The 10,885-nt window shown below is 35.7% G+C and overlaps 1 long non-coding RNA gene across 1 annotated transcript; it reads left to right on the forward strand.

Annotated features, from left to right (window-relative positions):
- Window positions 1-7,872: 7,872 nt before the first annotated feature.
- LOC138942904 (uncharacterized) lies at window positions 7,873-9,971 on the forward strand. The gene is made up of 3 exons (XR_011448397.1): window positions 7,873-8,483; window positions 8,587-8,718; window positions 9,695-9,971. It is a non-coding gene; the product is annotated as an uncharacterized lncRNA (long non-coding RNA).
- Window positions 9,972-10,885: the final 914 nt, after the last annotated feature.

Here is a 10,885-nt window from a genome sequence, read left to right on the forward strand (position 1 = left end):
GGAGAAACGTTTTGCTGCGCACAGAGTTGAGATAGCTATGTACGCAAATTTCGTTAGCTCGAGACGTCTTAGTTACGTGTCAGTAAGTGAGATAAGTCGAAATTTCTTGTACAACATCAAGGAAATTGAGGAGAAACGGTTTTCTGCGCACAGAGTTGAAATAGCTATGTACGCAAGTTTAGGTCGTTCGGAACGTTTTAGTTACTTGTCAGTAAGTGAGATTTGCAGAAAATTCTGGTACAACATCAAGGAAATTGAGGAGAAACGCTTTTCTGCGCACAGAGTTGAGATAGCTATGTACGCAAGTTTCGGACGTCCGGAACGTCTTAGTTACGTGTCAGTAGGTGAGATTTGTCGAAAATTCCTGTACAAGAACAACGAAATTGAGGAGAAACGTTTTGCTGCGCACAGAGTTGAGATAGCTATGTACGCAAGTTTCGTTCGCTCGGAACGTCTTAGATACGTTTCAGTAAGTGAGATTAGTCGAAATTTCTTGTACAACATCAAGGAAATTGAGAAGAAACGGTTTTCTGCGCACCGAGTTGAAATAGCTATGTACGCAAGTTTAGGTCGTTCGGAACGTCTTAGTTACGTGTCAGTAAGTGAGATTAGTCGAAATTTCTTGTACAACATCAAGGAAATTGAGGAGAAACGCTTTTCTACGCACAGAGTTGAGATAGCTATGTACGTAAGTTTCGGTCGTTCGGAACGTCTTAGTTACGTGTCAGTAAGTGAGATTAGTCGAAATTTCGTGTACAACATCATGGAAATTGAGGAGAAACGCTTTTCTGCGCACAGAGTTGAAATAGCTATGTACGCAAGTTTTGGTCGTCCGGAACGTCTTAGTTACGTGTCAGTAAGTGAGATTTGTCGAAAATTCTTGTACAACATCATGGAAATTGAGGAGAAACGCTTTTCTGCGCACAGAGTTGAGATAGCTATGTACGCAAGTTTCGTTCGCTCGGAACGTCTTAGATACGTTTCAGTAAGTGAGATTAGTCGAAATTTCTTGTACAACATCAAGGAATTTGAGGAGAAACGCTTTTCTGCGCACAGAGTTGAGATAGCTATGTACGCAAGTTTCGGACGTCCGGAACGTCTTAGTTACGTGTCAGTAAGTGAGATTTGTCGAAAATTCCTGTACAAGAACAACGAAATTGAGGAGAAACGTTTTGCTGCGCACAGAGTTGAGATAGCTATGTACGCAAGTTTCGTTCGCTCGGAACGTCTTAGATACGTTTCAGTAAGTGAGATTAGTCGAAATTTCTTGTACAACATCAAGGCAATTGAGGAGAAACGCTTTTCTGCGCACCGAGTTGAAATAGCTATGTACGCTAGTTTCGTTCGCTCGGAACGTCTTAGATACGTTTCAGTAAGTGAGATTAGTCATAATTTCTTGTACAACATCAAGGAATTTGAGGAGTAACGCTTTTCTGCGCACAGAGTTGAGATAGCTGAGTACGCAAGTTTCGGTCGTCCGGAACGTCTTAGTTACGTGTCAGTAAGTGAGATTTGTCGAAAATTCTTGTACAACATCAAGTAAATTGAGGAGAAACGCTTAACTGCGCACAGAGTTGAGATAGCTATGTACGCAAGTTTCGTTCGCTCGGAACGTCTTAGATACGTTTCAGTAAGTGAGATTAGTCGAAATTTCTTGTACAACATCAAGGAATTTGAGGAGAAACGCTTTTCTGCGCACAGAGTTGAGATAGCTGAGTACGCAAGTTTCGGTCGTTCGGAACGTCTTAGTTACGTGTCAGTAAGTGAGATTAGTCGAAATTTCTTGTACAACATCAAGGAAATTGAGGAGAAACGCTTTTCTGCGCACAGAGTTGAGATAGCTATGTACGCAAGTTTTGGTCTTCCGGAACGTCTTAGTTACGTGTCAGTAAGTGAGATTAGTCGAAATTTCTTGTACAACATCAAGGAAATTGAGGAGAAACGCTTTTCTGCGCACAGAGTTGAGATAGCTATGTACGTAAGTTTCGGTCTTTCGGAACGTCTTAGTTACGTGTCAGTAAGTGAGATTTGACGAAAATTCTTCTACAAGATCAAGGAAATTGAGGAGAAACGTTTTTCTGCGCACAGAGTTGAGATAGCTGAGTACGCAAGTTTCGTTCGCTCGAGACGTCTTAGTTACGTGTCAGTAAGTGAGATTAGTAGAAATTTCTTGTACAACATCAAGGAAATTGTGGAGAAACGCTTTTCTGCGCACCGAGTTGAAATAGCTATGTACGCAAGTTTCGTTCGCTTGGAACGTCTTAGATACGTTTTAGTAAGTGAGATTAGTCGAAATTTCTTGTACAACATCAAGGAATTTTAGGAGAAACGCTTTTCTGCGCACAGAGTTGAAAAAGCTGAGTACGCAAGTTTCGGTCGTCCGGAACGTCTTAGTTACGTGTCAGTAAGTAAGATTTGTCGAAAATTCTTGTACAACATCAAGTAAATTGAGGAGAAACGTTTTTCTGCGCACAGAGTTGAGATAGCTATGTATGCAAGTTTCGTTAGCTCGGAACGTCTTAGTTACGTGTCAGTAAGTGAGATTAGTCGAAATTTCTTGTACAACATCAAGGAAATTGAGGAGAAACGCTTTTCTGCGCACAGAGTTGAGATAGCTGAGTACGCAAGTTTCGTTCGCTCGAGACGTCTTAGTTACGTGTCAGTAAGTGAGATTAGTCGAAATTTCTTGTACAACATCAAGGAAATTGAGGAGAAACGCTTTTCTGCGCACAGAGTTGAGATAGCTGAGTACGCAAGTTTCGGTCGTCCGGAACGTCTTAGTTACGTGTCAGTAAGTGAGATTAGTCGAAATTTATTGTACAACATCAAGGAAATTGAGGAGAAACGCTTTTCTGCGCACAGAGTTGAGATAGCTATGTACGCAAGTTTCGTTCGTTCGGAACGTCTTAGATACGTTTCAGTAAGTGAGATTAGTCGAAATTTCTTGTACAACATCAAGGAAATTGAGGAGAAACGCTTTTCTGCGCACAGAGTTGAGATAGCTGAGTACGCAAGTTTCGGTCGTCCGGAACGTCTTAGTTACGTGTCAGTAAGTGAGATTAGTCGAAATTTCTTGTACAACATCAAGGAAATTGAGGAGAAACGGTTTTCTGCGCACAGAGTTGAAGTAGCTATGTACGCAAGTTTAGGTCGTTCGGAACGTCTTAGTTACGTGTCAGTAAGTGAGATTTGTCGAAATTTCTTGTACAAGAACAACGAAATTGAGGAGAAACGTTTTGCTGCGCACAGAGTTGAGATAGCTATGTACGCAAATTTCGTTCGCTCGAGACGTTTTAGTTACGTGTCAGTAAGTGAGATTAGTCGAAATTTCTTATACAACATCAAGGAAATTGAGTAGAAACGCTTTTCTGCGCACAGAGTTGAGATAGCTATGTACGAAAGTTTCGGTCGTTCAAAACGTCTTAGTTACGTGTCAGTAAGTGAGATTAGTCGAAATTTCTTGTACAACATCAAGGAAATTGAGGAGAAACGCTTTTCTGCGCACAGAGTTGAGATAGCTGAGTACGCAAGTTTCGGTCGTCCGGAACGTCTTAGTTACGTGTCAGTAAGTGAGATTAGTCGAAATTTCTTGTACAACATCAAGGAAATTGAGGAGAAACGGTTTTCTGCGCACAGAGTTGAAGTAGCTATGTACGCAAGTTTAGGTCGTTCGGAACGTCTTAGTTACTTGTCAGTAAGTGAGATTTGCAGAAAATTCTGGTACAACATCAAGGAAATTGAGGAGAAACGCTTTTCTGCGCACAGAGTTGAGATAGCTATGTACGCAAGTTTCGGTCGTCCGGAACGTCTTAGTTACGTGTCAGTTAGTGAGATTTGTCGAAAATTCTTGTACAAGAACAACGAAATTGAGGACAAACGTTTTGCTGCGCACAGAGTTGAGATAGCTATGTACGCAAATTTCGTTCGCTCGAGAAGTCTTAGTTACGTGTCAGTAAGTGAGATTAGACGAAATTTCTTATACAACATCAAGGAAATTGAGTAGAAACGCTTTTCTGCGCACAGAGTTGAGATAGCTATGTACGAAAGTTTCGGTCGTTCAAAACGTCTTAGTTACGTGTCAGTAAGTGAGATTAGTCGAAATTTCTTGTACAACATCAAGGAAATTGAGGAGAAACGCTTTTCTGCGCACAGAGTTGAGATAGCTGAGTACGCAAGTTTCGGTCGTCCGGAACGTCTTAGTTACGTGTCAGTAAGTGAGATTTGTCGAAAATTCTTGTACAACATCAAGTAAATTGAGGAGAAACGCTTTTCTGCGCACAGAGTTGAGATAGTTATGTACGCAAGTTTCGTTCGCTCGGAACGTCTTAGATACGTTTCAGTAAGTGAGATTAGTCGAAATTTCTTGTACAACATCAAGGAAATTGAGGAGAAACGGTTTTGTTCGCACCGAGTTGAGATAGCTGAGTACGCAAGTTTCGGTCGTCCGGAACGTCTTAGTTACGTGTCAGTAAGTGAGATTTGTCTAAAATTCTTGTACAACATCAAGGAAATTGAGGAGAAACGCTTTTCTGCGCACAGAGTTGAGATAGCTGAGTACGCAAGTTTCGGTCGTCCGGAACGTCTCAGTTACGTGTCAGTAAGTGAGATTTGTCGAAAATTCTTGTACAACATCAAGGAAATTGTGGAGAAACGCTTTTCTGCGCACCGAGTTGAAATAGCTATGTACGCAAGTTTCGTTCGCTTGGAACGTCTTAGTTACGTTTCAGTAAGTGAGATTTGTCGAAAATTCTTGTACAACATCAAGGAAATTGAGGAGAAACGGTTTTCTGCGCACCGAGTTGAAATAGCTATGTACGCAAGTTTAGGTCGTTCGGAACGTCTTAGTTACGTGTCAGTAAGTGAGATTAGTCGAAATTTCTTGTACAACATCAAGGAAATTGAGGAGAAACACTTTTCTGCGCACAGAGTTGAGATAGCTATGTACGCAAGTTTCGGTCGTCCGGAACGTCTTAGTTACGTGTCAGTAAGTGAGATTTGTCGAAAATTCTTGTACAAGAACAACGAAATTGAGGAGAAACGTTTTGCTGCGCACAGAGTTGAGATAGCTATGTACGCAAATTTCGTTCGCTCGAGACGTCTTAGTTACGTGTCAGTAAGTGAGATTAGTCGAAATTTCTTGTACAACATCAAGGAAATTGAGGAGAAACGCTTTTCTGCGCACAGAGTTGAGATAGCTATGTACGCAAGTTTCGGTCGTCCGGAACGTCTTAGTTACGTGTCAGTAAGTGAGATTTGTCGAAAATTCTTGTACAACATCAAGGAAATTGAGGAGAAACGCATTTCTGCGCACAGAGTTGAGATAGCTATGTACGCAAGTTTCGGTCGTCCGGAACGTCTTAGTTACGTGTCAGTAAGTGAGATTTGTCGAAAATTCTTGTACAACATCAAGGAAATTGAGGAGAAACGCTTTTCTGCGCACAGAGTTGAGATAGCTATGTACGCAAGTTTCGTTCGCTCGGAACGTCTTAGATACGTTTCAGTAAGTGAGATTAGTCGAAATTTCTTGTACAACATCAAGGAAATTGTGGAGAAACGCTTTTCTGCGCACAGAGTTGAGATAGCTATGTACGCAAGTTTCGGTCGTCCGGAACGTCTTAGTTACGTGTTAGTAAGTGAGATTTGTCGAAAATTCTTGTACAAGAACAACGAAATTGAGGAGAAACGTTTTGCTGCGCACAGAGTTGAGATAGCAATGTACGCAAATTTCGTTCGCTCGAGACGTCTTAGTTACGTGTCAGTAAGTGAGATTAGTCGAAATTTCTTATACAACATCAAGGAAATTGAGTAGAAACGCTTTTCTGCGCACAGAGTTGAGATAGCTATGTACGAAAGTTTCGGTCGTTCAAAACGTCTTAGTTACGTGTCAGTAAGTGAGATTAGTCGAAATTTCTTGTACAACATCAAGGAAATTGAGGAGAAACGCTTTTCTGCGCACAGAGTTGAGATAGCTGAATGCGCAAGTTTCGGTCGTCCGGAACGTCTTAGTTACGTGTCAGTAAGTGAGATTTGTCTAAAATTCTTGTACAACATCAAGGAAATTGAGGAGAAACGGTTTTCTGCGCACCGAGTTGAAATAGCTATGTACGCAACCCAGTAAACACGCAGGGCTCATTTCCGTAACAATTATATAATATTCTATATGTATATATTACAGATCATTAAAATGAAACTATAACGTATCAGTTATATCAATAACATAATAAATCTATAATTGTTGCATAGAATTGTTATGTAATTTTGTCGTTACTTTGTTATGTAACATTTTTACAGTTTTGTGAACGTTAATGTGCATACTCTAAAAGTTTCGTAAATGCTACGTAACTCTAACGACGTAAATGTAACGTTATAATAAATACGTAACATTTATACAGTTTTGTGAACGTTAATGTGCATACTCTAAAAGTTTCGTAAATGCTACGTAACTCTAACGACGTAATTGTAACGTTATAATAAATACGTAACATTTATGTATTTTTGTGAACGTAAATGTGCATACTCTAAAAGTTTCGTAAATGCTACGTAACTCTAACGACGTAATTGTAACGTTATAATAAATACGTAACATTTATGTATTTTGGTGAAATGTAAATGTGTATACTCTAAAAGTTTTATAAATGCTACGTAACTCTAATGACATAATTGAAACGTTATGTTAAATACGTACCAATTATGTATTTTGGTGAATGTAAATGTGTACACTCTAAAAACTTCATAAATGCTACATAACTCTAACGACATAAGTGTATCGTTATGTTAAACATGTAACATTAACATTATTTTATTGATGTCAATGTATACATTTTTGTTAAAACCTTGTAAAAAGAATTCGTAAAAGGAAGAGAATTATGCAGAAACAAGAAAATGAAAGATTTTGAGAGAGGAAAGTTGCGATATATTTATTTATAATTTAAAAGCGGTAACAATATATCAATCATGCCTTTTTTAGAGAAGAACTACAACATCACAAACGCGTGCTCCGTGCACACCATATACATTTATTGTGTGTGTACCACATTTGATTTTTTTTTGTGTGTATACAGGGTGATTCAAAACAACTTTTAGTTCTTAAAATGTCGTATTCTTGAATTAATTCTAAAACGATTTTTCCTTTATCAAAATTTTATCCGAAGCTTAGTTGTTAAATTATAATATATGTACACACACACACACACACACACATATGTAATACACAGACACACACGCACACGATAAATGCGTGTGGCGCACGCAAAGCGCACACTTGTAATGTCTAGTAATAACAAAATTTCCATATCGTATTACACATAAAAAAATATATACCATTGTTGACATTTTTGAGTGTTCTGAAAAGATGATAAATGCATATAATATCATTGAGAAAAACGTATTTGAAACATATTTTCTTAATATAGAGTTATAAATGTGGAAAATAAAATTATATATTAAAAAAAAAATTTTTAAATATGCACCAGATATCTTTTTTTGAATGATATATGTATACTATTTTTCTGTTATGTAACATTTATGAAATTTTTATAGTATACACATTTACATTTATCAAAATACATAATTGTTACGTATTTAACATAACATTTCAATTATATCATTAGAGTTACGTAACATGTATGAAACTTTTAGAGTATATACATTTACATTCACCAAAATACATAAATGTTATGTATATTTAACATAACGTGTCAATTATGTCGTTAAAATTACGTGGCATTCACGAAACTTTTAGAGTATACACATTTATGTTCACCAAATTGCATAAATGTTACATAATAGAGTAACGACAAAATGACATAACATTTCTATGTAACAATTATAGATTCATTACGTTATTGACATAACTGATACGTCATAGTTTTGTTTTGTTCATTTATAACATATAGAATATTATGTAATTATTAAGTAAATATACGTTTACTGAAATTTTTTACTTATGTTCTTTGTGCAAGACGCATAATTAGTAAATTTTTCTCTACATTATGCATCTGTGTAAGTTATGTGAACATGCCCTAGGGGGTAAGTCTGTGATTGGCTTATTGTTAGTCGTATTAAGTATACGTGCAAGCATAGACATAGTCGCTGCTACTTGCGAGCGAGAGAGAACGCAAGGAGCACGGAACAGAGTATGTCCTTTTCTACGTGTATCTTTACCCCCACTCCTTAAATAAAGGCAAACGCTCGGTCTAGATATACTATGTCTATGCGTGCAAGGCTGCGTTCGGAAACATCACTCGTGTGCACACGAGTGTCGTTCTATCTTTGTTATGTACCAAAAGTTAAACAAAGATAGAACGTCGCTCGTGTGCACACGGGTAATGTTTCCGAACGCAGCTCTAGTGCGCAATCATCGTACAAAGCATCCCAAGCTTCTGCGCGCTAGGCTTTACTTTTCAATATGGCCAAATCTACGAAAACAGTAGTTGTGCGTGTGAAAAAATTGTGTTGAAAGTGTGAACAGTATCGAGATATTGGTAAGTATGAAATAAATATTAACTTAATAATTAATGCCAACAAATGATAATTGTTGTCTTGTGGTAAAAAAGCTATGCTAAAGATTGAATTCCTCTTGTGCAGTGAACAAAAGATACATCGCGTACCACGTGAAAACTGAAAACCACGTGCGCCTAACAAAGGACAAAGGACCTCGTGCCGGCGAAAGATACACCTAGTTTTGCCTCATTATTTTTATATTTTGGCATTTTTATAGTAAGTACGATTTATTTTATGCAACATTATTTTTCCCATGTTTTTTTTACAATATTTGTTGCACGGTCATATAATGAGAAAAACAAGAAATCTCTTATTTGCACTACTTTTTGAATCAGAAGCTTGAATATTTCGAGTGTAAAGTTACATCATTTCTTAATTATAGATTTTTTATTTTTTATTGCATTGCGGCATACTAAATTCCGGTTTATAATTTTTTTATAATGATCGTAATGGTAATTCCAATGATAAATGATATCAATTATGAAATATAGCTTTTATATTGTTGAACAAGATATCTGCATTAGAAAAAACTGTAGATATATTTTTTCGAATACTTCATATATTTTGAAAGTTTATTATTGACTGTTTTCATAATAATTTTTTGCAAATGAAATAGAATCTTATAATTAATAAATATTTTCTATGCATGAGTCTTAATTTTTCAATTTGGTATTTGATCGTGAATTAATTTGATGTAAACTGATTTTTATTCAAGTATAAAATATTTAAACATGATAGCATTAATTATTACAAGTCATTACATAATGAAGTTATAGGTCTTAAAAAATTGTAAATATTATGCGTGCAATATGCTTATATAATTACTTTAATTTATAATTTATAGTTTATAATAACATGCAACGTAACAAAAAAAATTATTCGTGTTTAATTAATTACAACACTAAAATACATTACAAAAATATTTCCGTTAAAAGACATTAAAAAATTATGTAGGTTGTTTCACCATAATTGTGAGAAATCAAATTTTTCATATATAAATGAAATACTATTTAAGAAACATAGATTGCATTTTTTCTGAAATTTTCTATTAGCGTCCTTAAAATATTACATAAATTATATTTTAATTATTGAATTAGTTTGTTTCGATAAAAAACTGCAAATGTCTTAAAACATTTTTTATTTGTCAAAATATTTTTAATTCTCCATATAAGCTTCCTATATATTGTTTCAGTGAAAAAGGAAAATATAATATAAACAATAATATCAGGCAAACCCAAACCTATATTCGTATACATAATCGCAATTCATCTATTTCCTATTGCTTTATAAAATTATATTATGTCCAAATCAAAATTAAGACTAGACATTAATTCTTTAACGCCAAGGCAGCGGCGACGTATTTTCTTAAAAAAATTTCGTAATATCTGCCAAATGACTATTAATTCAAATTTGGAAATTCAAAATAATATCGTAAGTTTATCGAATGGGCCAGGTAACATCGAACAATTACCTCAGCAGTAAAATGTACTAAAAGAAATTGATATCGATTATTCCAATGTAATGAACACTCATAAGTGTACAGAAAATAATCATGATTTAGTTTCTGAACATTCGGAAATTAGTATTGATAAAAATAGTCTTCAGTTAAGTATTTCAAGTGATAAATTTTCTAAAACAGAATTTTGTAAAACAGAACTTATTAACGACATCCGATTATGGGCTATTGAAAATCGTGTCAGTCATTCTGCTATTAGTAGTTTACTGAAAATTCTAGTAAAATACGGCCATAATGTTCCGATTGATGCTCGAACTCTATTTCAAACGCCCAAACAAGTAGACATTATTGAAATGACACCAGGAAAATATTATCATGCAGGTTTAGATGATAGTTTGAAAAAATCTATTCGTAAGCATTATTGTCGAAATAATTTACCATCTCAGATAAATATTAATGTGAATATAGATGGTCTTCCTTTAACAAAATCTTCTGGGAGTCAATTTTGGCCTATTTTAGGTAGTATAGTTGCAGATATTTACACCGAACCGTTTATAATTGGTGTTTATCATGGTTTTGAAAAGCCAAAATGTTGCAATACTTTTTTGAAATATTTTAAGGATGATTGTTTAGAAATTTTCCGAACTGGCATTGTAGAATACGGCAAAAAAATAACTGTGAAATTGAACGTATTTATCTGCGATGCTCCTGCAAAATCGTTTATCAAGGGAACTAAAGGACATAATGCGTATTTTGGATGCGGTAATTGTATTCAAGAGGGAGATTACATAGAAAATCGAGTAACGTACCCAGAAATTAATGCAATGTTAAGATCAGATGAATCTTTTAAATTAAGAAAACAAGAAGAACACCATAAAATCACTTCAAATCTTGAAGATTTAAACATTGGAATGGTTACTCAATTTC

The sequence above is a fragment of the Polyergus mexicanus genome, unplaced genomic scaffold (genome assembly GCF_030449975.1).
Source record: "Polyergus mexicanus isolate NDT 795.1 unplaced genomic scaffold, iyPolMexi1.0 SCAF_24, whole genome shotgun sequence".
Classification (NCBI taxonomy): domain Eukaryota; kingdom Metazoa; phylum Arthropoda; class Insecta; order Hymenoptera; family Formicidae; genus Polyergus; species Polyergus mexicanus.